At 40.3% G+C, this 24,449-nt stretch overlaps 2 pseudogenes; one reads left to right on the top strand and one right to left on the bottom strand.

Annotated features, from left to right (window-relative positions):
• Positions 1 to 2,882: 2,882 nt before the first annotated feature.
• On the bottom strand, positions 2,883 to 3,177 carry LOC125351188 (annotated as a pseudogene).
• Positions 3,178 to 7,998: 4,821 nt separating this feature from the next.
• LOC125351187 lies at positions 7,999 to 9,071 on the top strand (annotated as a pseudogene).
• Positions 9,072 to 24,449: the final 15,378 nt, after the last annotated feature.

Raw genomic sequence — 24,449 nt, 5'->3', positions numbered from 1 at the left:
ACGTATGCACTACTAAGGTTTGGCTATGGCTTGTACCTGCAAGTGTGATGGAAGTTTGGGCTTCATTGTGGCAAGAATCAAGTACGGGAATCTTTCAAGTCAGAGCCCAGTGGAAATTGCCACCAGGGCTCCATCCTCAGAAATGTCTCCCAGGAGTGGGGCAGGTCTGGGAAGAATTCATCAGTTCCTCCAAAGTGAAGGTATTACTAAAACCACTGAGCCAGGCCCCCCCTGCACTGGGGTTTCCTCGTGGACACCTCTACCCCTCAAGGCTCAGCCAGAATGTCACCTTGAATGCCACCAGAATGCCAAAGGCACCTTGGGGCTCCTCATTCTCTGCTTCAGCCTTGAGGTGAGGGACTCCTGCCCACTGTTTGCCACAGGCTGAGCCACCAAGCCACTCCAGAGTCACCATTCACTCCCATGGTGCAACTCTTCAGAACAACTACTGACTGTAGAAGTGACCAGAACCATTGCCAGGAAGCTGAAACAAGCTTGGACGATGGGAGGGAGATCACAGCGGGGTGCAGACAAAGGGAAAGCGGAAGAATGGGAGAATACAGTCATAATAGATATAATATTATATGTATATCTGTAGAAATGGGACCAGGAAACCTGAGGGGAGGGGTGGGGTTGGGACATATGGGAGAGATTGATTGAAGGAGTGATCTTTGAAAAGGGGGTAGGGAGATGCATTGTGCCCCTACATTGGCATGTTGAACTGAAATCCCTTTGTACAACTGTTTAAACATGATACTTGTAATAATAACCATTTTTAAAAACAAAGCCACCACTCCCACCTTGCGACAAGATATCAAGACTATCTCCCCCCACCCCCCCCACCCCGCCATGCACATGCCCAGTCCCATCTGCTTCCTGTCTTTAAGGGACTCCACATCGCTGTTCTCTTCTGACAAGCATCTCTTTTTTTCCACACTGTTATGACTTACTGCTTTTAAAGAAATCCTCGTTTCTATCATTTCTAGCGACATGGAGAGGAAGTGGGAGGCAGACGCTGCTGTTCAGTCTGTCATCTCCATACAATATCCCCTTCCAATGTAATTTTCACAGTATTAACGCCCCTCCCTCAAAATCCACTTACAGGCCTTTCTTTCCCCTGAAACTGAAGCCTGGCAGGAATTACAAGTACTGTGGAGCTGATAGAAATCGCATGTATGAACAACAGGAAATGATATTACTAAATTTCATACCATACTGTTATAAGACAGGGAAATAAAGAAAAGAAAGAGAGAAAAAATGATACCAGAAAAACAAAGGCATTAGACATCCCAGAATGCTCCCAGTGGTAGGATATGAGTGAGTCAATTGTTTCTTATTAAGTATGTTTTCTTTAGTAGCAGAAAGTAGAATCACTCATTGGTAAACAACAAAACTGTGAGGAATTAGCTAACTACCTAGGTCTATGAAAGTCCCTCAGACCTTCCAAGGGTCGATTAAGACTTAGAAATCTCTGACCACTTGATTTCTGATTTGAGTTTTGGATGTTTCCTTTCTTCAGGCACACCTAGTAGATCTGGGGATGGAACTGTAGGGCCGAGCAGAACCTTCCAGACACAGATTTTCAGCACACACCAGGACTTTTCGGGGAAGGACCGATCTGTTATGGCATCCTGACTTTATTCTACACACTAACAGCATGACCTTAGCAAATCTGAGCTCACAACTGCTTCTTATCAGTGAAAGCTGAGTAAATAACAATAGGTATCCTACAGTGTTCTTGAGGAAGTTGGCCCATGTAAAGTACTTAGTGTTTGGGATAAAGTAAGTACCTAATAAATGCTGAGGCCTCTCTCTGTTTCCCTGTCATTACAAAGCATGTTTAGCTTCACTGGACAAATTCTTAAGGTAGACAGGAAGGAACCAAGAGAAGACAGTGAAAAGGAATGGAGAAATGTATTTTGTGCTTAGCCTTGGAAGCAATGATATCAGAGTCTGGCACGTAGAATGTCTCAAGAAATATTTTCATACATTAAAAATGGGTGCTGGCTTATTTTTGAAAAAAAAAATCAAACAAGTTGTTCGAAATGAATTCAACATTGCAGATGAAGCCACAAAGCCGTCCATTCCTAGGGGAAATTCTTGGCACTCTGCTGCCCTCTGTTGGCGGTCACCATGTCCTGCACGTTTGTGAGCAGCCTGGGAATTTGACAAGCTCTGTCCATGGAGGAAGGACTCACCTGGTGTGTTCTGAAGCAGTCCGGTGGTCCCCTGCCTTCACAGGCAGGATTCAGGCTGAGGCCAGCAGTAGTGCCAGGAGATGAGGCTCTCCAAGCGAATTGAGAAAATTTTGATGAATACCTTTGATTAAACTCAGCTGTTTTTCGAATCCTACTCTACTTGTCAGAGCAGAGATTATCCCAGTTACAATTATAGTGATGCTACACCCTTTGGAGCAATTTGTTCCATTCTTCTGTCTTTTCAAAGAAGCATGTGGAGTGGAGTTTAGGGAGAAACTAAGAGATACCTTCTGTCTCTGTCTCGTCCAAGACTATCACTTTCCCCAGATCCCAAGCAAAGAAAGAAACTGATAAACCTTTTTAAGTTTACAATGGCAGAATGCGCTCAGAACTCAGAAGTATTTTTCATTCAATTTGCCATAGTTCAATAAATACTCATAGATCAATAAAATACTCATAAGGAAAATAACCACTTAAGAACTGTCTTAAGACAGAGTAAGTCTAGTTACATTGCTGCTTCCAGAACTTCTTCAGAACAAAACATTAACTATTGATAAATTTCCCTGGTTTAAACAGCCATTTATTTGTCTTGAAACACATTACTTTTTAAGTTACATCTAGATGATACCTTGAAAAGCCAAAGCAGGAAGTAAAATCAGACAGCCAGAAACTTCATCAACACATCTAGACAGAGGTTCGCTTGCAGTTTTTGGTATCCAAAACTATTTGCCACACATTGCACCGATGCCCTTTGTGTAGGCACAGACCTGGCAATAATGAGAGCCTGGTTAGTGTACAGAACTTTTACAAGTTCTGCAAGTGAAGAATTTGTTCTTTCCATGTGGATCAAATCTTGCTTTGTTGCTTTATTTTCATTCAGCTTTCTTCCACCACTTTCTGTGGAGTACCTTGCACCATCCTTCCATGTATCCAGAGTGAGGACAGTACCAAGTTTCTCTTCACATCTTTCACACACCATCCTTCTGCCCACAGTTTCCCCTTCAGCAACAGAAGCAGTGGGCAGCAGCTTGAAGACCTACCTAAAGAATCATTTAAAGACCATTTTGAAACTTCTTTTTCATTCGGTCACACTTATTTACCCTCTACAAACATTTAATCAGCATTCTTTACTGGCAAGTACTTCCCTGATATTGAGAATGCACAGGTTAAAACACATAGCTACAGTCATTTAGAAATGTGTGCATGGTGAGTTTGAAATGAAGGAGATGGGTATAAATTGTGCTAATACCAAGAACAACAAATGTCATTGGAAAGAAATCTCATTGGTCTGGGGTGACAGTGACGTTAGAAAAAAGATGAGATTCATGAAAATGGATTGGAGACGCTATGGTGAAAGCTACCATGGTGAAAACCACACTATAAATATCACTTCTGTGAGGCAGATAAACAGTAACTCACTGTAAACACTGAAAAGCTGTATATTAACAGTTGGAAGTAGAGGGTGAAACTCAGGTGACTGAGAGTGCCTTGAACCAAAAAAAAAAAAAAAAAAAAAAAACAAGCAAGAGTGTAGGCTGAGTTCAAGGCCCACTATCAGCACAAAAATAAAATCAATGATAAAAATAAAATTTTAAGATATTTTATTTTATCCAAAAATCCATATAAAACCACAAAGTGTCCTGAGTTACAAAAGAAATCCTGGGCAAAAAAATAAAATAGTACTGGGATGTCAAATTTTACTACAAAGCCAAAATTATGAAAATAGCTTGGTACTGGCACAAAAATAGTACAAAGGATCAATGAAACAGAAAAGAAGATGTAAAAATAAAGCTAGGGACCTACAGCCTTCTAATATTTGATAAAGAAGCCAATAACATAGGATGAAAAACAGCTTCTTCAATAAATGGTGTTCGGAAACCTGAATATCCACATGCAGAAAATTGAAACTGGACCCCCCCATCTGTTACCCTGCACTATTATCAATTTTAAATGGATCAAAGACCTCATCGACCTAAACTTTGAAAGTAATAAAGGAAGAACTTGGAGAAACATTAGGACTTCTAGGCACAGGCAGGAACTTTATGAGTAAAGATCCAGGGACTAAGAAAATCAAAGAAAAAAATTGACACATGAAATTATATCACTCTAAAATGATTCTAAACAGCAAAGGATATATTGACTAGGCGAAAAAGACAGCCTTCAGAATGGGAGAAGAACTTTGCTGGCTGTACATCAGACAATGGCCTAATATCCAGAACAAACAAAGAGCTCCAGAAACTAAACCCTTAAAGAATCCACAACACCATTAATAAATGGACAAAAGAGCAAAATAGAGAGGTCTCAGAAGAAGTAAAAATGACCAATAGACACATGAAGAAATGCTCCATCTCTGGCCATAAAAGAAATGCAAATCAAAACAACACTGAGTTTCCATCTTACCTCAGTTAGAATGGCCATGAAGAATATAAACAACCACAGGTACTGGCAGGAATGTGGGGAAAAAGGAACACCAAATTCCTGTGCGTGGGAACATAACTGGTGTGAACACTTTTCTGGAAAGAAGTCTGGAGAGTCCACAAAAAACTAAACATAGAACATCCTATGATCTAGTGATACTTGATATAGCAAAGCCACCTGCACAACCAATGTTCATTGGTGCGCTATTTGCCATAGTCAAGGTATGGACTCAGCCCAGATACCATTCGATCGACAAATGGATCAAGAAAATATCATACATAAGCACAAAGGAATTTTACTCATCCATTAGGAAAAATGACATTACATTATTTGCAAAGAAACGAGTAGATCTTGGAAAACATGAAACTATGTTGAGGGAAGTCTTTCAGGGCCAGAGAGACAACCGAGGCATGTTTTCTTCCAAATGTGGAAGTTATATTTAATTTACAAATATGCAAATAACACATATGGACTCAAATATGCTGTCCAAAGTACAGTAAGTGCAAGGAAGAATTCAAATGGCCTAATTCCTTAAAAGAACTCACAGTCTGGGGCTGGGAATGTCCTTAGCAGAATGCTTGCCTAGCATACATGAAGCCCTGGGTTTGATTCCTCAGCACCACATAAACAAACAAAAAAAAAATCAGAAGTGGCATTGTGGCTCAAGGGGTAGTGTGCTAACCTTGAGCAAAAAGAAGCTCATGGTGAGTGCTTAGGTCCTGAGTTCAAGGCCTAAGAGTAGAAAAAAGAAAAAAAGAACTCACAGTGTAACAAAAATTAGCACCAAAAAGGTGGTACTTGAAATGTAGAGGGTGGGACAATTTGAAGTAGACCAGAGTAGATGAATGAAAAGAAGAAACAGGGAGAGCACAATCATAATACTTAATCCTTAGCCTATGAAACTAGAAAAGTTGAGGAGACAGGTAATTGGGGGTAAAGGGGTGGTAAACATCAGATGCATTGCACAAACATACTGACATGTTGAATATTAACCTCTGTGTGCAACTACTTAACAGTAACTAGAAAAAAAATAATAAAGGACATGAAACAATAACAGTTGATGAGTGAGCCCATAGCAAAACAAAATATTAACATTAAATTTGGAGCATGAAGCTGCCTTTCCAGAGCTAGAAAACTGAGACTTCTCACCCATAACAACATACTTATTTTTAACTAGTACCAGGCAAGTTGCCCAAACATTTTTCATAAACAGACTATTCTTACTTTTTCTCTTTTGAGTACTTGCATATGGTAAAGACAGAAAATAAAACTATTCCTTCATGGAGAGACTTCACATGGGTATATTTTAAAATAAAAATATATGTAACATTTGGAAGCATCTTTTAAGAAGCTATAAAACTCAGATTATTTTCTTAAGCAAGGGAGTGGAAATACAGTATCACCAGTTCAATGGATAGGAAGAAAGGCATAAAGAGAAGTAAAAAGCTAAAACTGTACTCATTAGTCAAAGCTAAGATCTAGATTTGGGGATTTACATAAACTGTAATTTTCCTTCAGAACACAAATGGCTTCAACTTCATTTGGAGCAATAGTAGAACTCCCACAGACCCAAAAGAGACAGATCTGATTTTAGTGATCTTAAAATCTGCATAAATTAATTTGCATAAAATCGCACAATTTGCATAAAATTTGCTATTTCTTAAATACTTACTATTGAGACAGATCAGAGGGCCCAAACCCTCTTAAGATCATCTGTCTGGTGATTAAGCACTGTAAAGTACCATTAATTAGTGCCAGCTTTGAGCAAAAAGCCAAGATACAGAGCTCAGGCCCTGAGTTCCAGCCCCAAACCTGAAATAGGAAGGAAGGAAGGAAGGAAGGAAGGAAGGAAGGAAGGAAGGAAGGGAGGGAGGGAGGAAGGGAGGGAGGGAGGGAGGGAGGGAGGAAGGAAGGAAGGAAGGAAGGAAGGAAGGAAGGAAAGAAGGAAGGAAGGAAGGAAGGAAGGAAGGAAGGAAGGAAGGAAGGAAGGAAGGAAGGAAGGAAGGAAGGAAGGAAGGAAGGAAGGAAGGAAGGGAAGGAAGGAAGATGTTGGACTAACACAAAAATGAAATTGAACTGGTGAACAAAGATCTCTAGATGAAACTCACTTCTAAATAAACTTGCCAGCACAGAAATTGAAGGTCTTGGCTAGGCGCTGGTGGCTCATGCCTGTCATCCTAGCTAATCCTGAGACTGAGATTGAAGGATCGTCGTTCAAAGCCAGCTGGGGCAGGAAAGTCTGGGAGACTCTTATCTCCAATTAACCACCCAAAAGCTAGAAGTGGAACTGTGGCTCAAAGTCGTCGAGTACTAGGCTTGAGCAAAAGAGCTCAGGGACAGTGTCCAAGCCCTGAGTTCAAGCCCCAAATAAAGAAAGAAACAGCTTATTGTTAAATGGAAGATTATATTTCTTATATTCCTGCTAATAATGAGTAATAAGCCCTGTAAGTCTTCAAATTTTTTTTAACAAAGTCTATTTTACAACAGCTTTATTTCACAAATGGATGAATACATGGATCTTGTCCCTTTCCCTTGAGTTACTACAGATAAAGCACACAGGTAAGGAGTAGAAGCTGTCATTAAGCTGTCCATAGCTGACCACAGGCTGGCCTCGTGAGCTAACGCCAGCCACACTGCTGCTGGGAACCTTGGAGAGTGACATGGAAGGTGTCCCTAGGAACACAGGATAGCGCAGGGTGTCTTTCCACACAAATGCTCGAATTTCAAAGTGACATTAACAAACGAACCTTCACAACTTACAACCTAGGTGTGCTCTAATCACATGGTTAAAACAAGAAAGAATGAAAACCTCTTGTTTTTACTTTTGGTGAAGAAATATTTTTTAAAATGTGGGAAATCATTAAAAATTGTTTTTCTTATGATCGTTTCTATCATCTGCCTCCAGTCTCTCATCTTATTATCCATTTTCCAAATAAATATTTATTAAGCTGCTCATTGCAATATTCAACAGCTCTCATTGGCTTCTCATTGCCGCTAATGTTCACATTTTTCCCTGCTGAGATGTTTTAATCTCATGCCAGTCAAATTTTCCCAACATACCAAGCACTATCCTTTTCTGTGCCCGAGGCAACGAGAATAACCGCTACTTCCTATAAGTGAATTTCTATTCTAATCCATTCTATGGCTGTTCCCCCTCGGAAACCACCTCTGCCTTTGAAATTCAGTTAAATGCTACCAATTCTAAGACAGTAACCTGACCAACCCAGAAAAACTTATTTTAGCAGTACCCAAACTGCATTAGCTCTTTAAGCCACTCGGCACAAATGGACCCTTTGTGAGTGAATTTTTTTTTACCGTAATTAGATAATGAACTCTTTAAAGCAAGGCTTGCAGAGTTGGAAGAGGCAAGGATGGTCTCAAAATGGAAGGCCATGATCCAAAGGAACCAGTACAGCTGTGGAAGCTGTTTATCGGTGGTCTGAGCTTTCAAACTACAGATGATAGTTTAAGAGAACATTTTGAGAAATGGGGCACACTCACAGACTGTGTGGTAGAGATCCCCAGACAAAACATTCCAGGGGCTTTGGTTTTGTGACTTACTCTCTTGTGTTGACGAGGTGGATGCAGCCAGGTGTGCTAGACCCGCAAGGTTGATGGACGTATTGTAGAACCAAAGAGAGCAGTTTCTAAAGAGGATTCTGTGAAGCCACGAGCCCATCTAGCAGTGAAGAAAATTTTTATTGGTGATATTAAAGAAGATACAGAAGAATATAATTTGAGAGACTACGTTGAAAAAATATGGCAAGATTGAAGCCATAGAAGTTACGGAAGACAGGCAGAGTGGACAAAAGAGAGGATTTGCTGTTGTAACTTTTGATGATCATGATACAGTTGATGAAATTGTTGTTCAGAAATACCACATAACTGTGGTATAACTGTGAAGTGAAAAAGGCTGTTTCTAAACAAGAGACTCAGCCTGCCGGATCACAGAGAGGTCACAGAGGTGCATCTGGCAACTTTATGGGTCATAGAGGAAACTTTGGAGGTGGTGGAGGTAATTTTTGGACATGGTGGCAACTTTGGTGGAAGAGAAGGCTATGGTGGTGGAGGTGGTAGCAGCAGAGGAAGCTACGGAGGAGGTGATGGTGGGTACAATGGATTTGGAGGTGATGGTGGCAACTACGGTGGTGGTCCTGGTTATAGTAGTAGAGGAGGTTATGGTGGTGGTGGACCAGGTTATGGAAACCAAGGTGGTGGATATGGTGATGGTGGAGGAGGAGATGATGGTTACAAATGAAGGAGGAAATTTTGGTGGTGGTAACTACAGTGGTGGTGGAAACTATAGTGATTTTGGAAATTACAGTGGACAACAGCAGTCAATTTATGGACCCATGAAGGAGGGCAGTTTTGGTGGAAGAAGCTCTGGTAGTCCACATGGAGGTAGTTATGGATCTGGTGGTGGAAGTGGTGGATATGGTAGCAGAAGGTTTTAAAAGCAACAGGAAAAGGGCCACAGTTCTTAGCAGGAGAGCAAGGAGTTGTCAGAAAAGCTACAGGTTACTTTGAGACAGTCGTCCCAAATGCATTAGAGGAACTGTAAAAACCTGCTACAGAAGGAACAATGACCCATAGTCAGAAAAGTTACTGCACTAAAGGGTTTTCTAAACAGGAAACCCTTCTTGTTCAGGACTGTCATAGCCACAATTTGCAAAAAGTGCAGCTATTGATTAATGCAATGTAGTATCAATTAGATGTACATTCCTGAGGTCTTTTATCTGTTGTAGCTTTGTCTTTTTCTTTTCATTACATCAGGTATATTGCCCTGTAAATTACGGTAGTGGTACCAGGAATAAAAAAATTAAGAAATTTTTAACTTAAAAAAATAAAAGCAAGGCTTGCAGATATTTTCTTTAGGCCTATCTTGCTGTGGCTTTTGCTAAGCATCAAGGAAGGACCTTACAAAAATGTAAGGTCCACCCCCAGGAGGGCTCCATGAAGATGCCCCCCCCCCACCTGTTTGAGTCTTCGCCCAGTACCTGGGTTACCTAGGTAACTGGCACACCTGGAGGCAGTTACCTCCCCTTCTCTGAGGTCACATCTAATCCACCTGGCCATACCTCCCACCTTTTCCTATATAATCCAGCTCAACACAAGTCCCTGCTCTCTTTTTCCTTTTCTCTCTTACTCTTTTCTCTCTTTTCCCCTTCTTCTTTCCCCTCTGTCTCCCCATGCCTCCATCTTGTATGGGCTGGAAGTTTGCTTTTCCCCCAATAAACTTCTTCCTCTCTGAACCATTGGTTTCCTTTCCTTTCTGGTAAACCTTACATCTGGTATTCCGGCCTTTCAATAATTATGAAAAAGGGTGTTGACTCTCTCTGGCAAGGGGCCTTGACAGTAGGGGTAAAAGGTAGAGATGTGGCTCCTCCGGGAGAAGGCAAGTAACAGTTGTCCCTTGGTGGCAGATGCCAGTCCTTGAATGAAGCCTGGAAGAAGTCTCATAAGACAAGCTGTAACTTACAGACTTAGAGAGGACATGGTGTGGTGGATGCATAGCCAGCAATGGTAAAGGCGAGAAGTCCAAAGTGAGTTTCTTCTGGCTTTGGGCAGTTTGGTCTAGGGAGGGGTGATCAAGGAGGGAGGAGGAGATCCAGCCACACCTGACTCTTCCCCCTCCCAAGTCATGGCATCAAATGTAAGGTTCTCCAGAAAGGAAACCCACCAAGTGGTTCAGGCAGAAAGGTGTTTATTGGGGGGAAAGCAAACTCCCAGCCCACACAAGATGGAGGTGTGGGGAGACAGAGGGGAAGGAAGAAGGGAAAAAGAGAAAGAAAGTAAGAGAGAAAAGGAGATAAAGGCAGCAAGAGAGAAAAGGAAAGAGAAAGAGAGCAGGAAAGAGTAAGAGAAAAGGAAAGAGCAGGGACTTGTGTTGAGCCAGATTATATAGGGAAATGTGAGAGCTATGTCCAGATGGGTTGGATGGGATCTCAGAGGAGGAGGTAACTCCCTCTAGGTGTACCACTTATCTAGGTAATGCAAGTACTGGGCAAAGACTTAAACAGGTGGCGGGGGGGATCTGACTGGAGTCCTCCCAGGGGTGGACCTTACTAAAAGGAAGGGAAAATCCACTGCTCACTTGCCTAACAAAACTATAGATACTTCTGAATGATTGGTTGTTCCCTTTTTCAGAGGAGTTCATCAGATATGATTAAGTAGTAACAGTAACTTAAGTGCAGGGAATTAATTGACATTTGTAATCACGTTCCATCTACCTTTTCTGATCTCAGAATCATAGAATCCCCTCACAGACTGGACCTGGACAAAATCTATATTCAGATGGGCTGTAATTTACACCCACAAGGAACAGTACTTTTGATTGATAGGGAAATAAAAATAGGAATAAAGTAAAACTCCTTTGTCTCTAGTCAAGATTATAATTGACATCAGAAGAAATTTATCAGTGCATTTTTTCCATTGTTAGATTAACAAATTGATATTTTGTCTGCTAGGAAGGCACGAAGGCACTGTGACTCCCCCACAGAAAATTCTTTATAGTAACAACTGTATTCTAAAGTTACTTCTCTATTTCCAATAAAAATTCTAGTCTTCCGGAGCCAAAGCTACACTAGTTTTGAACACCACAAGATGTGGCAGTCAAGGAATGAATGGAAAAATAAGATGATTCTCAGATATAAGGAGATTATATGGCTGTCGATCTGGGTGAAATTCAGTCAGAGAGGAAGGGGAAAACTGGGGTGAATAGATTAAGAGCACCATAAACCCATCCAAAGGGTTACCTTACCTACAAGAAAGCCTACTCTAACCATATACTCACTGGAAAGAAATCCTTAGAATCCATCCCCCCACACACACACTTTGCTTCTAGGAATACCTCAATCTTCCTTGGCAAACACTTGGCTAATGAAGAATACTGACATTAGAAACAGCATGCTTGCTTCTACACTTCAAGGGTTAAAGTCTTCTGATTGAAACTGAGTATGAGACAATAAACACAAATCTCACCAAGTGCAATTGTAAATTAATATGCACCCGCACATCTTAGCGAAAGCTGGATCATTCACAAAGTATATACTTTTGACACAGCGCTCATTATTATCATCACCTGAGAGTAAATGCTTTGGAGGAAGTAGATAGGAAATTAATTCCTTGAGCTGTCTGCAATTGGCAAGCCCAAGCTGCTCGCCGTGAGGCAATTTCACTAAGTGAGAAGAGGTGAAGCCGCAGCGCTTTGCCAGCTATGACTGCTCATTAGAAAACAAAAGAACAGAAAATCTTTACTTCCTTTAAACAGAGCAAACAGAAAAGAGATAAACAGGCATGTCTTCAAATTGAGCAAAGCTTGTCCTTCAGCACCGGATACCGAGGGAGATCATTCCTGGATAAAGACAAGCTGGATCTCTTACGAATTGGGCATGCAGCTAATGGTCTGATGGCAGCCATTCACTCAGAACTGATCTTGGAGGCTTAGCCGGATTGGAAATAGTATTGCAGGCAACACATGGCCACAAGGAACTTGTGTAAGAACCTTCTCCATGACCTGAGTCCCAGGGTCATCAGATCCCACTCTAGGCTACGGAGGACCGGGCTCCTTAAGTAGTAGACAACGATGTGGTCTTCCCACTGAGGACCACTTGACTGAAGAACTTGAATCACATCCTGACTGGTGACAGAACCACAAGGGGAATGTATACATGTTGATTTGGATGACCTGGGCTCAAAATCTTGCTAACTTGAATATTTACCACGGTTTGCACATTGCTAATATGAACACAACGGTTAATATGAAAGGATTTGCTTGAGACTAGATCAGGTGGTAAGGGAGAATATATCTCATAAACAACAAAACATCACTTACTGTTGTTGACTACTCATAATTAATGCAAATACACCTACAATTCAAACGAATATTATAATCTTGTGAATAAAATCCCATTGTTTTATGTGTCTTAATCCTAAAGATAAGGGAAAGTGTCAAACTTATTATAGAAAATAAGATAGGAGGTCAGTTGCTAGTGGCTCACATATATGTAATCCTAGCTATTCAGGTGGCTGAGATCTGAGGATCTCTGTTAGAAGCCAGTCATAGCAGAAAAGTCCATGAGACTTTTATCTCCAATTAACCAGCAAAAAGTCAGCAGTGGAACAGTTTCTCAAGTGGCAGAGCACCAGTCTTGAGCAAAATCACTAAAGGACACTGCTCAGGCCCTGTGTTTAAGCCCAAGTACCAACACACACACACACACACACACACACACACACACACACACACACAGAATATATCTCAAAGTCAATTTCTGACTATAACATTGAATGTGATACAAATTACCCAGAGGTGATTTTTTTTAATATTTTAAATCATATAAAGGTAGCATAAAAATGAAAGTTGAATCACTGAACACAGTTTTAATAAATAATATTTATATAATGCAAATGACAGAAAAACAAAAGCAATGAAATTTTCATTGAGTTAGAAAAGCCTTACTGAGAGCTTTGATAATATGAAGATAAGACGAATGTACAAGGTTTCTAAGCATTTTGTTAGCTCTCCTTTAGGTTTTATTAATAAAATTGCAATGTACAAAATAATAATGTGATCTCACCCATAATGATTGTAGCACTGTAGTAGGATCTTAGAATTATCCCCTCAGAGGAAAATTAATGAGCATTGATGTGAAATAGAAAGACAGAGCACTTGAGACTGCATTTATATGCAGAGAATTTAAAAGAACCGGGGCTATTGAGCTTAGCTTTTAAAAACAAGGAAGAAATAACAGTTACCTCCAAATATCTGAATAGCCATTATTATCACCCAGACAATAGAATTAGACATAATTGCAGACAAATAGATCTCATCTCTTTCTGAGAAGGGTGAATGATACTGAAAAATCAAATGGACAACAACTTGAGTATCTGTTGAAAGGATTTTAATATTTGGAGTCATAAAGACAAAAGTTATCCTATCTCATATATAAGGAAGGCCCCTCAAACCCAGATTTTATGTCTCTATAAATTTTCTTTTGCGGTTTAATGTGAAAGAGATATACGGAAGGAAAACATTATCAACTCTACATGGTCCTGCTCACGCTCTGTTTTACTGGTGTGGTTCTACAACTTAAAGATGAAATTATGCATTGAACCTAGAAAAACTTGACACAGAGAAACTGTCTCCTGACAAACTTAAAATATGATGAAGTTGTACATCTCACACACACACACACACACACACACACACGACATGTTAACTGTGTCATGGAGTCCATGTTGATATTTCTTGCAGAGTTTCACTTCAGAGGAAGGTCAGGCTGTTAAAAATAGACAAACATCACTCAGGTGGGTGAGCTAGGAGGACTGCAAGTTCAAGGTTAACTAGAGCTATATAGTAGTGAGACAGTGGCTTAAAAATCTAAATGTATAAATAGATAATCCATTGCACTGAGTTTTAGAGAGAAAAAAATTATCCTCTAATTTTCCTGTTTCTTTTAAAACAATAAGACATTAATTAACTACTTCAGAGGGGTAGAGATAGGAATAGCCCTTCTTCCTTCTTTCCTCTCGATTATATGATAATGGTACTGAGAGGAAAAACTATCCAAGTGTAGCTCAATTCCTTCTTCTTTGAATATAGAATATAAATGCACACACATATGCTGTACACACATACATATACATTTCTCTTTGGCACTGTAGTCTTCTTCTGTCCCTGGTGCCATTGTCCAACCCTTGCTGTCACAATGCCATCAGTATTATTATCCATGAGCATTAGAAACCAGCTATGGGAAAGCTGTATTTTGAATTTCTATGTAACAGGTAACTGAGCCAACACCTTTGTTTCAATCACCATCTGCTAGAAATCTATTTACTTTCAAAAATTGGCTTCAAAGGCTGTGATAAAGAAAAAAAGGAATTGTGATTATTTTCTTTTAAAACCAGCACACGTTTTGTCCAAATGACAGGAAAATAACGCATTAGATGCAAGTCCAAGTTAGCACTTTCTAAATAAGCATATTTGCTTGAAAAAGAAAAACATCCAGTGAACTAAAAAAAAAAAGAAGAAGAAGAAGAAATCAGGAGAGAGATAGATACTAAATATTAAAAGAAGGTAAAAATCCTTGACCAAAATAGAGTGCATTTTGTTCTCTATATAAATAAAATTTGGATTATGGAATGCTACATATGGTAAGTATTGCCTAAACTAAGGGAGAAGGGTGTAGTGAAAATTTCTATAAATAAATGGACAAAACACTCAGCTGAAATCTCTACCACCAAATGAAATGATTTTCGCAACCTATGCAAAGATTCCACAACTAATGACAAGAAAATATTACACCCAAGGAGAGGAAATAAGATATTTTAAAGATTTTTTTTTATGGATTAGAGAAAATTTTAGAAGATTGCACATGCCTTGGCGTCAATAAAATCCAGTTATATAAAAACTCTAGGAAGTAAAAAATAAAACTAAGATTTAAAAAAATGACAAAATGAGATAAATGGGAAGCTTTTTTTACATGAAAGTTGTGCTGAAAAACGTTACAAATAGCATTGCAAATATTGCAAACAGTAGTAGAATGGCAGATATTTTCACATGAAATACAGAGCAGAATTAACTCAAAAATAAGTCTAAAATTATAAAATTACGATGGTTAAAAAAAAAATGAAGGGCCAGGCAGGAGCTCATATCTGTAATCACAGATGCTTACATGGAAAAAATTCAGAGAATGGCAGTTTTAGGTCAGGAAAACCACACACACACACACACACACACACACACACACACACGTTCCCTCTCCCCCCACCCTGCTATCTCTCAACAAATAAGCTGTTTCTCTATCCCAGAGACACAGTGAGTACAAATAGGCAGATCATAAACCAGGTGAGCCAAGCCAAAAACTTCAAGACCATCTCTGTAAAATAATGAAAGGAAAAAGGGGTGGGGGCAGGGTTCTGGTGGTAGAGTGCTTGCCTGGCAAATGCGAGGCCAGAGTTCAAAGAACAGGAACAGAAAAACTAATGAAGAAAACTAGAAATAGTTGGTTCCGATTTCCTTCTGGAGATAAAGGGAGCACACGGGAAGGGTAGAGGTGAGAGGTAAATAGAAGACATAGAGCTCTAAAAATTCTAGCAGGGATACTTTCAAAATGAACAATGTTTGCTGATTGCATTACAAAGTCTAAAGGAATGAGGGAAAACGTAAATGTCTCTGAGAGCTATGCAAGAATATAAATATCTGAATCATGGCACATTGAAGGCAATCAAGACATCGGGTCTGTGACAAACAAAATACACGGAAATGATTCTAAAACTCAAACTTTAAAGCAAATATGTATGCTGAAGCATTCATATTAACATATTAGCTACACTGGGCTTGCTGTCTGCTGGTCGGTAATGCCTCTGTTCAATAGCTCTTATTATTTTTTTTCTTTTTTTGCCAGTCCTGGAGCTTGAACTCAGGGCCTGAGCACTGTCCCTGGCTTCTTTTTGCTCAAGGCTAGCACTCTATCACTTGAACCACATTCCCAGCCCTCTTATTCTTATTTTAAATCCTCTTACCTCTATTTTTCATTGACATTTTCTTTCTCACACACACATATACACATGCACACACGTATCATATATGTATATTCTATTTAATGTATTTTATATATTATATAATTATATAGTGAATATCATTAGAAATCATGGTAGGTACATTTTCTAGTAATAATATGCAAGATCCTACATAATATTTAAAATATAACATATTTGGATACATGTTAATATTATGATCATATGTATTGTATATTTAACATTATATAATCTAATATGCTCATACCACTGTATAACCTATATATAGTATGTTATGTGGATTGTATATTACATAATATAATATATATTAGATATTAGATTATATATAAAAACATGCCCACTTCTAAAATGATGAATGAATCAATTAATTCCAAAATATGCACAGTTGTATTACAAGGCCCCTCAAATATCCATTTGGAAGCAAGAGTCTCCAGATGGAGTCAAGGGAGCAGCTTCTTGCAGTTAAGTTCATGGATAACTAAACCCAGAGACGAGCTTTCTGGCAGGCATTGTGGGAATTGGACTTCAGCTTGGAATCATAGAGGCAAAATCTACAAAGATATGTGGGATTGAATGCACATGAATAGTTTAACAAAAAGAAGCATGGGTCTGAAACCTCATTAAGTGTTTCACTCAAGACAAATTAGCTGTACCTAATTTAGTGAGAGGGAGGGGGAGGGGTTGCAAACTCAAACAAATGAAAACAATTAGTAATCCTGATAAACACTAAAAAAGAATTCTAGGTCCAAAACCATGGCCCTGTGAAGTGAATGGATGGAAGTTGACAAGAGACTGACAAGAGAACTCAGTTTCCACAGAAGAACACAAATAACCTGGATTACTTTGAACTATGGATGGTGGAATTGTGGGTACCATTTTGACAAGACTAGAAAAAGAACTTTCTACACCAAAATCTGGGAGAACTTGAAGCGTAAGCCAACAAAATTGTTAACTCCCAGGGGGGAAAAAAAATGATATTTTTGCTCATCTTGGAAATAAATGTTAATCTCGGGGTTCTTACTAAATCTAATAGTATGGCCCAGAAGGGAAGACAAGACACCCTTCTTTTGAGTTTTGTGGTTTCCCCAAAGAAATCAAAGTTATTTCTTCCTCTTGTATGAATTTTGGATCAGTTACTATGCCATCTCATCAATGGGCAACCGCCCACTGACATTTTCTTTAAATAGCAAAGAGAACCCAAACAAATGATCATCATCATAAACAAAAAGCTCTTCCAGAATTTTAGTTAGCAGCTCCCTGTGCATGTTTTCATCTCTGTCAAGCAAACTGGAAAACCACAAAATCTGGTACATGTACCACTAACATAAAAAAAATCCACAGACACTTCGCTGAATTATTGAGAAAGACATTGTGATTATTTAGGTGGTACATCAGAAATAACAACCAATGGAGGCTTGTTCAAATTCCCCTTCCAGAAAAGCAAATCCATCACCAACAGAAAGAGTTTGGGCTCAAGTAAATAAAAGCTGGCATTCTGGCAGCTACGTGTGGCAACTGTTGTAATGGCAGTAACAGGAAAACAATTTTTTCATTAAATAAAGAATGATTATGGATGCTTAGGAAAACACACCACAAGAAAACAAATGTATGAATTCGTGATTCCTAAAACCCAGTTCTGGGCTTAGTAGGTACTCTGGGTTCAAAGTAGTGTATTTTCAGTTTTCAAAGAACAGCTACAAAGTTGCTGTTATAGAGTCCAGGGGTAGGTACCCCAAGTGGGACTCAAACCCATGTCCCTCCAGAGTCCACCACGCAGAGACAGTCTCAAGCAAAGATGGATTTATTGGGGAAGTAAAAAGTGAACTGACCAGCCAGGGATGCAACACTCGAGAGCTGAAACTGAGACCCCTACAGTCCTCGAGCTGGGGTTTATAAAGGTTAAAGCATAGCACAGATGTAGAGGATTGACACGGGGTAGAACACGCAACGAACAAGTTAAGCACGCCATTTACAGGAGCAGAATTTTGCCATTAGGTTGACCTAATATTTAACTTCATTTTAACATTTGCTACCATGTTTCCCTAATCAAGATGGAGTCAGCTCCTCTACTCCCTAGAACAGAGGCAGCTCCCCAAATAGATTGAATTCCCTCGAATAGTGCTACCATTGTTTCTATTTGTGTTTTTTTCTGCAATCATCATTCATGGGCCCAAGGGCTGTGCCATTGGTACAAGAGTGGGTAAACCCAAAAGTAGAACCTAGGGAAGCGCAATCACATGGCTAGGCAATAGCATTTCTACAGAGAAACCGGAGGTAGAAGAGACCAAGAACACAGCAAGAGTTCCCAGAAGATAGTTTGGCGCATGGTATCTAGAGCTATGGTGAAGCTATGGACGAATTGGGTTAATATGGACTAATATCTCTTCTATCAAACACTAGAGGACCATTTTCCTCCTCAACATACACATCTGTCTATTCCACGCAAGCATTCTTCTGATTAACACAGGTGTGCCTGTGTGTGTGGATGTGGGCGTGTTTGTGTGTGGTGTGCATGTGTGATTGTGTGCACAATAAAATTTTGCATGAGAGAAATCAAATTATCAATGATAAATTAGCCATGTTACAATGTGTAACCCTGCTGCCAGTAGCTTATACCTGTAATCCTAGAGACTCAGGATCAAGGTTCAAAACCAGCCTAGGCAGGAAAAGCTGTGAGACTTTATCCATAATCACCAAAAAGCTAGGAAAGTGAAGCTGTGGTCCAAATAGTAGAGTGTCAGGCTTCATAGAGAAAGCAAAGGGATGGCACTCTTAGTTTTGTCAAGCTATGAGTTCAAGAGTTCAAGCCCCAGTACTGGCACAAATACATGGCCCTGTGAATCTGAGCACTAGCTGAGATCTGTGAATCACAGTTCAAAGCCAGTCTAGGCAGGAAAGTCCATGAGAGTCTTATCTCCAAATAACCAGCAAAAAGCCAGGAATGGAGCTATGGCTCAAATGGTAGAGTGTTAGTGTTAGGCAATAAAGCTCAGCAACTGCACCCAGATCGAGTTCAAGCTCAGGACCAGCACAAAAAAGGGGGTGAATGTGTAGAAACAGGAAGGAATGAGTGCATGGTTTTGGAACGGATCCTCCTCTGGTGCTTTGACTGCAGTGTTGGAGTGCAGGCTCTGTGGGGGCATTCCCACGAAAATTGAAACTCGTGTTACCATACTTCTGTGTGTTTTATTGGCTTTCATGTAATATTTCAGTGAAATTTGCATTTTAAAAGTGAATGGGCAGATGCAAACTTGCAATTCATTCCTCACAGGGATAATTTGTGTAGATCAAATACATTCTTACTCATTAACTTCCATTAGCATTGATTTTATATGTTTGCTGTATATCTCCCTGGACTCAAGTCCTCCCTTATCACTAATAGTTTTAAATTAACACCTGACTGCAGCATATGGTAAAAAATAACTCCTGATTGCACTTAGATCATATGTGGAAATGCCAGTTAACACAAAGCGTTGCACAGAGAATACACAATATATGGAGTTTACTGAGAGTCTGGGCTTGGAGTCAGGCTGCCTGGTTGGATCTCACTCTCAGTTGCTGTGCCATGTGTATTTGAGCAAGTCATTTATCTTCTTGGCAAGTTTTTGATCTGCATGTAACAATAGTGTTAGTTCCTAGGTAGAATTCTTATAAAGACTAGTTAATCCAGGACTAAGGGTGTAGCTCTGTGGTAAAGGGCTTGCCTAGCATGCAGAAGGCAAAGGATTTTATCCATAGCACTGCTAAGGAAATATTAACTGATTTATAATTAGATAATACATCCCTTAGAACAATGCCATCTCATAGTAAATTCTATGTATGCATCATTAATCATCTCTGCTAGCAGCATGGTAATATTTCTTAGCTCAGTGTTCTATTAGTAAATTTCATACCTGCAGGAAATTGTATTTACAGTTGCTGAAACAAAGGCCCAATAAGAGTAATTTCAAAAGACAGCAGTTGATTTGTCTCTCGTCACCGCACATAGGTAGGCAAGGTTGCTAGGCAGTTCTATCATCCTCCAAGCAGAGATTCTACATAGAGGTCTATGTCAGTTGTTCTTAACATTTATCACATCTCAGAATGCAAGAAAGTTACAGAGGAATATAAGCCAGGATTTAAGACAAGCACCTGTACACGTGCATTTATTCACAACAGACAAGTTATGGAAGCATCCCGGACGCCCTACAACTGATGAGTAGATACATTACTCTAACATGAGGCAAGCACTCTACCACTAATATGAACATTATATATATAATATATATTATATATATTATATATTATATTATATATATTATATATATAATTATATATTATACAATACATTTATATAATGTATACATGTATTAAAACATCACACATACCCCCACAAATATGTACGTATATTATGTGGCCGTCGAAATTGAAAATAAAAGCAGAAAACAAGTATGCTTCCACCTAAGTCCTTTACTTCTCAGTAAGCATGCTAACTGATTGGAAAATCCCATTGTCCAGTTTTAAATAGCAATAATTTCTACCTCACTAAGAAATGCACTTCATTTACACAAGAATTAAAGCATTTCTCACAAACTATATGGAGTGTGCACTCTATTTTCGAAGAGTAAATAGCATGAATCTCTTAAATTCATACACCTTTAGAATTTCTCAAGGGGATCCTGTTTATGTAACAACTCTTCCAGTTTGCTAATTGTATGACTCACTGCCAATCCATTGTCAGACTAATTCTTTATTCTATCTGAAACATATTAATGATGGTGAAGGAAATCTGTCAAGATGCAATTAGAAATACAATTGGCCCTCTGTACCTAAGGCTCCACAACTAACCACAGACCAAAAAGACCAAGAGAAGACTGTCTACACTGGAAAGAAAGTTTTGTCCTTTCATTAGTGTATAAACAGCACAGTATAACAACCATGTACATGGATATACATTAGATTAAACATTATAGGTAACTTGGTGATGTTTCAGAGGGCATGGAGTATGTGCATAGACTATCTGCAAGTACAACAATATTTCATAGAGGGACTTGAGCCTCTGCAGATTTGGGTATCTATGGGGAGGGTTTCTGAAACTAGTCCCCCAAGAATATTGTAGGAAGATTATATTTAGGATTCAGACATGTGATAGTCTCCACATAAACCAAAATAAGGCTATAAACTGCTGGGACCTCAAGGATCCCTTTTCCCCTATCTCCTGGGGAAAATGCCTGAACCCCAAAACTATGAAAGAGCACTTGGCCTTGTCTTCCACCAGCAGAAGGCAAAAGCGTACTCTCATGGATTACGCTAAATTGAGGAAAGGTTGCCGAAGCCTCCCCTCCCCCCTCCCCTTACGTGTCAGGAGCGGCGGTGGGAAGTGAGACATCAGGCAGACACCTTGATGGTTGAATGGGTCCCGCCCACCCAGGGGCCGGGCAGAAGAATTTATTACAGTGACAAAGGCGGAAGGGGAGGGACTTGGGGTGATTAACTGATTGGATGAGCTGGGCTGCCCATCAGGTGATGTCATGAACCTTCCTCTGTGGGCAGAGACTACAGCCCCCCCCCCCATGGTGGGCCTCTGTAGACGTCCCCGCCATGATGGCACGCACATGTTCGCCCCCCAGGGGCGGGGGCTTCTCTTCCTGTTACAGACGGAAGGGGAGGGGACAAGCTAAAGCCAACTGTGGCCTCTTAAAGGCACAGCTGTCCCCAACAATAAACAAACCTATCCCTTTGCCCATAGAAAAATACAGATTTTTCTATGTCAGAATAATATGGTCTACACATCTGATGATCCACTTGCTGTTTGAACACAGCCACCCACATGTTCCGTAGATCCTCTAAACAGAGCTCATTACCCATGACCCACCTCGTCCTCCTACCACATTCTATACCTATTCTGCCTTCTAGAATGGGAATCCCAAAGCCATCTCTGAGATTCAGCGCTTTCTGTAACTCCTGCTTGAGCAGAGTAAGAGAGTTCTTTAAAACCTCATGTGACTCTAAACCAGTTAAATAAATGACCAAATTCATCATTTGACATTCAGGATAGTGACCACAGGGATTCTGGATTTATACTGTCTCCCATTCCTAACATTTATCCAAAATAATGGGGTTTGGTACATTAAAACTTGCTGAGCTGGGCACTGGTGGCTCAAGCCTATAATCCTAGCTACTCAGAAGACTGAGATCTGAAGATCGCCATTCGAAGCCAGCCCAGGCAGAAAAGTCCCCTGAGACTCTTCAATTAAGCACTCAAAAACTGGAAGTAGGGCTGTGGCTCAAGCGGTAGAGCACTAGCCTTGAGCCCAAAGAGGCTCAGGGACAATGCCCAGGCCCTGAGATCAAGCCCCATGACCAAAAAAAAAAAAGAATTCACTGCTTTCTGAACCCAATGTAAGCTTTCATGCCTCGATAGCTTGGGGTCCACTATTCAGTCTGTGGTACTCTCATTTTCCTTCCTTCTTGCTACCCCACCCCAAACCAGTGCTCTCTCTTCCACTAGCGGGGCTTGGGATCTCATGTTCCCCTGAAGAACCACTTCCACTTGCTTTCCTTGGAAAATCCCCCTGTACATCTCCACGCTGGAGCAAAACTAATCTTCCGTGTGTATAAATGCGCTATGGTGTGAATGTGCATTGCTAGGACGCACAAGGTTCCTGTGAGCTGGCTGGTCATGCATCTGCTCCCCACTGCTACAGAATCCACGCGAGAGAAATATCTAGTTCCTATTAGATATTCAATACACATTTGCTGTATGAGTAACTAATGAACTGGGCGATTGAGCTGTGGCTATACTGTCATTCCAACGTGTGTGATTTTAAATGTGTCAATGAAGCCTAGGGGTTGCTGGAAATTCCTTTACAGCAAACCTCCAGGGGTCCTGTGATGCATGGTTCCTCTGGAGGATATGCAAAGTTAAGGGATAAGATGGAAACTAAAGCCATCAAGGAAGAGACGAAAGAAGGAAGTCGGATGCTGCTGACTTAATGCCTGTCACCCTAGCGGCTCAAGAAGCTGAGGGCTGAAGATCACTTTTTGATACCAGCCCAGGCAGAAAAGCCCATGAGACTCTTATCTCCAAGGAACCACCAAAAAGCTGGAAGTGGAATTGTGACTAGAGCGCTAGCCTTCAGCAAAACAGCTCAGGGACAGTACCCAGGCCCTGAGTTCAAGCCACAGGACCGACACAAGAAATAAAATATTTTAAAAAGAAGAAAGAAAGAAAATGTAGGCAATGAATCTAATCATAATTGTTAACCAGCAGATTTTCACAGGACCCTGATAGAGTCTACTCAGGCATAAGTTCTCTAAGGGAAAAATACATATTCTAAGATAATAGATTTTTTTTTGGTGTTTGCAATGATTTTGTTTGAGCCTAAACTGTCACACCTCACTTTATAAAAGCCCAAACTGGGCAAGGTGCTGGTGGCTTATACCTATAATCCTAGCTACTCAGGAAGCTGAGATCTGAAAATTGTGGTTCAAGGCCAGCCTGGGCAGGAAAGTCCATGAGACTCTTATCTCCAATTAACCACTGGAAAACCAGAAGTGGAGCTGTGGCTCAACGTGGTAGAGCATTAGCTTTGAGCACAAAAGCTCAGGGACAGTGTCCAGACCCAGAGTTCAAGCCCTAAGACCAATAAAAAATAAAAAATAAAAATCCCGAACTGCCTTCAGAACATCACCACATTGCACCTGCAATATTTGTTCATAAACATAATCTACATTTTCAATCACCATTGACTGCCCCAGAGATATGAACAACCTTGATATATTTTGCTAGAAGCTACTCATATAAAGCATGGTCTACATAGGTTCATGCAGCAGCACACACAGAAAATGGAGCTTAACAGCCTTCACTCCAAATGAGAAAAGAGTTTGACCCATGGGGCTGTTCCAAAGCATGGGTGACAAAAGAGCAGAACAATCCCAGACTGTGCCGCATACCTTCCTGTCAAGTCCTTGGGGACAGTACTGTTCCTCCCGAGAAATGTACAAGGGTGTACTTGTCTCTTCTTCCCTTACTTTCAAGAGAGAATGGAATCCCTCTTCTGAGCTGAATGCTCAAAGGTGCTCTTCTGGTGCTCTTCCAGAATGTCTTTCACAGAATAACAGTCCCATTAGATGTTCCCAGATAAAAGGGTTCTTGGTTCTATATGGGGGGGGGGTGGAGGGGGGGGGGAGAGAGAGAGAGAGAGAGAGAGAGAGAGAGAGAGAGAGAATATAGCACGTTCCTCTAGCAAAGAATCCTAGTACATGGCAGCAATATTAAATAAGTGAGAAGCATAAAGATGCAAATCACAT

Source organism: Perognathus longimembris, chromosome 5 (assembly GCF_023159225.1).
Source record: "Perognathus longimembris pacificus isolate PPM17 chromosome 5, ASM2315922v1, whole genome shotgun sequence".
NCBI lineage: Eukaryota > Metazoa > Chordata > Mammalia > Rodentia > Heteromyidae > Perognathus > Perognathus longimembris.
This window is presented reverse-complemented; position numbering and strand designations above follow the sequence as displayed.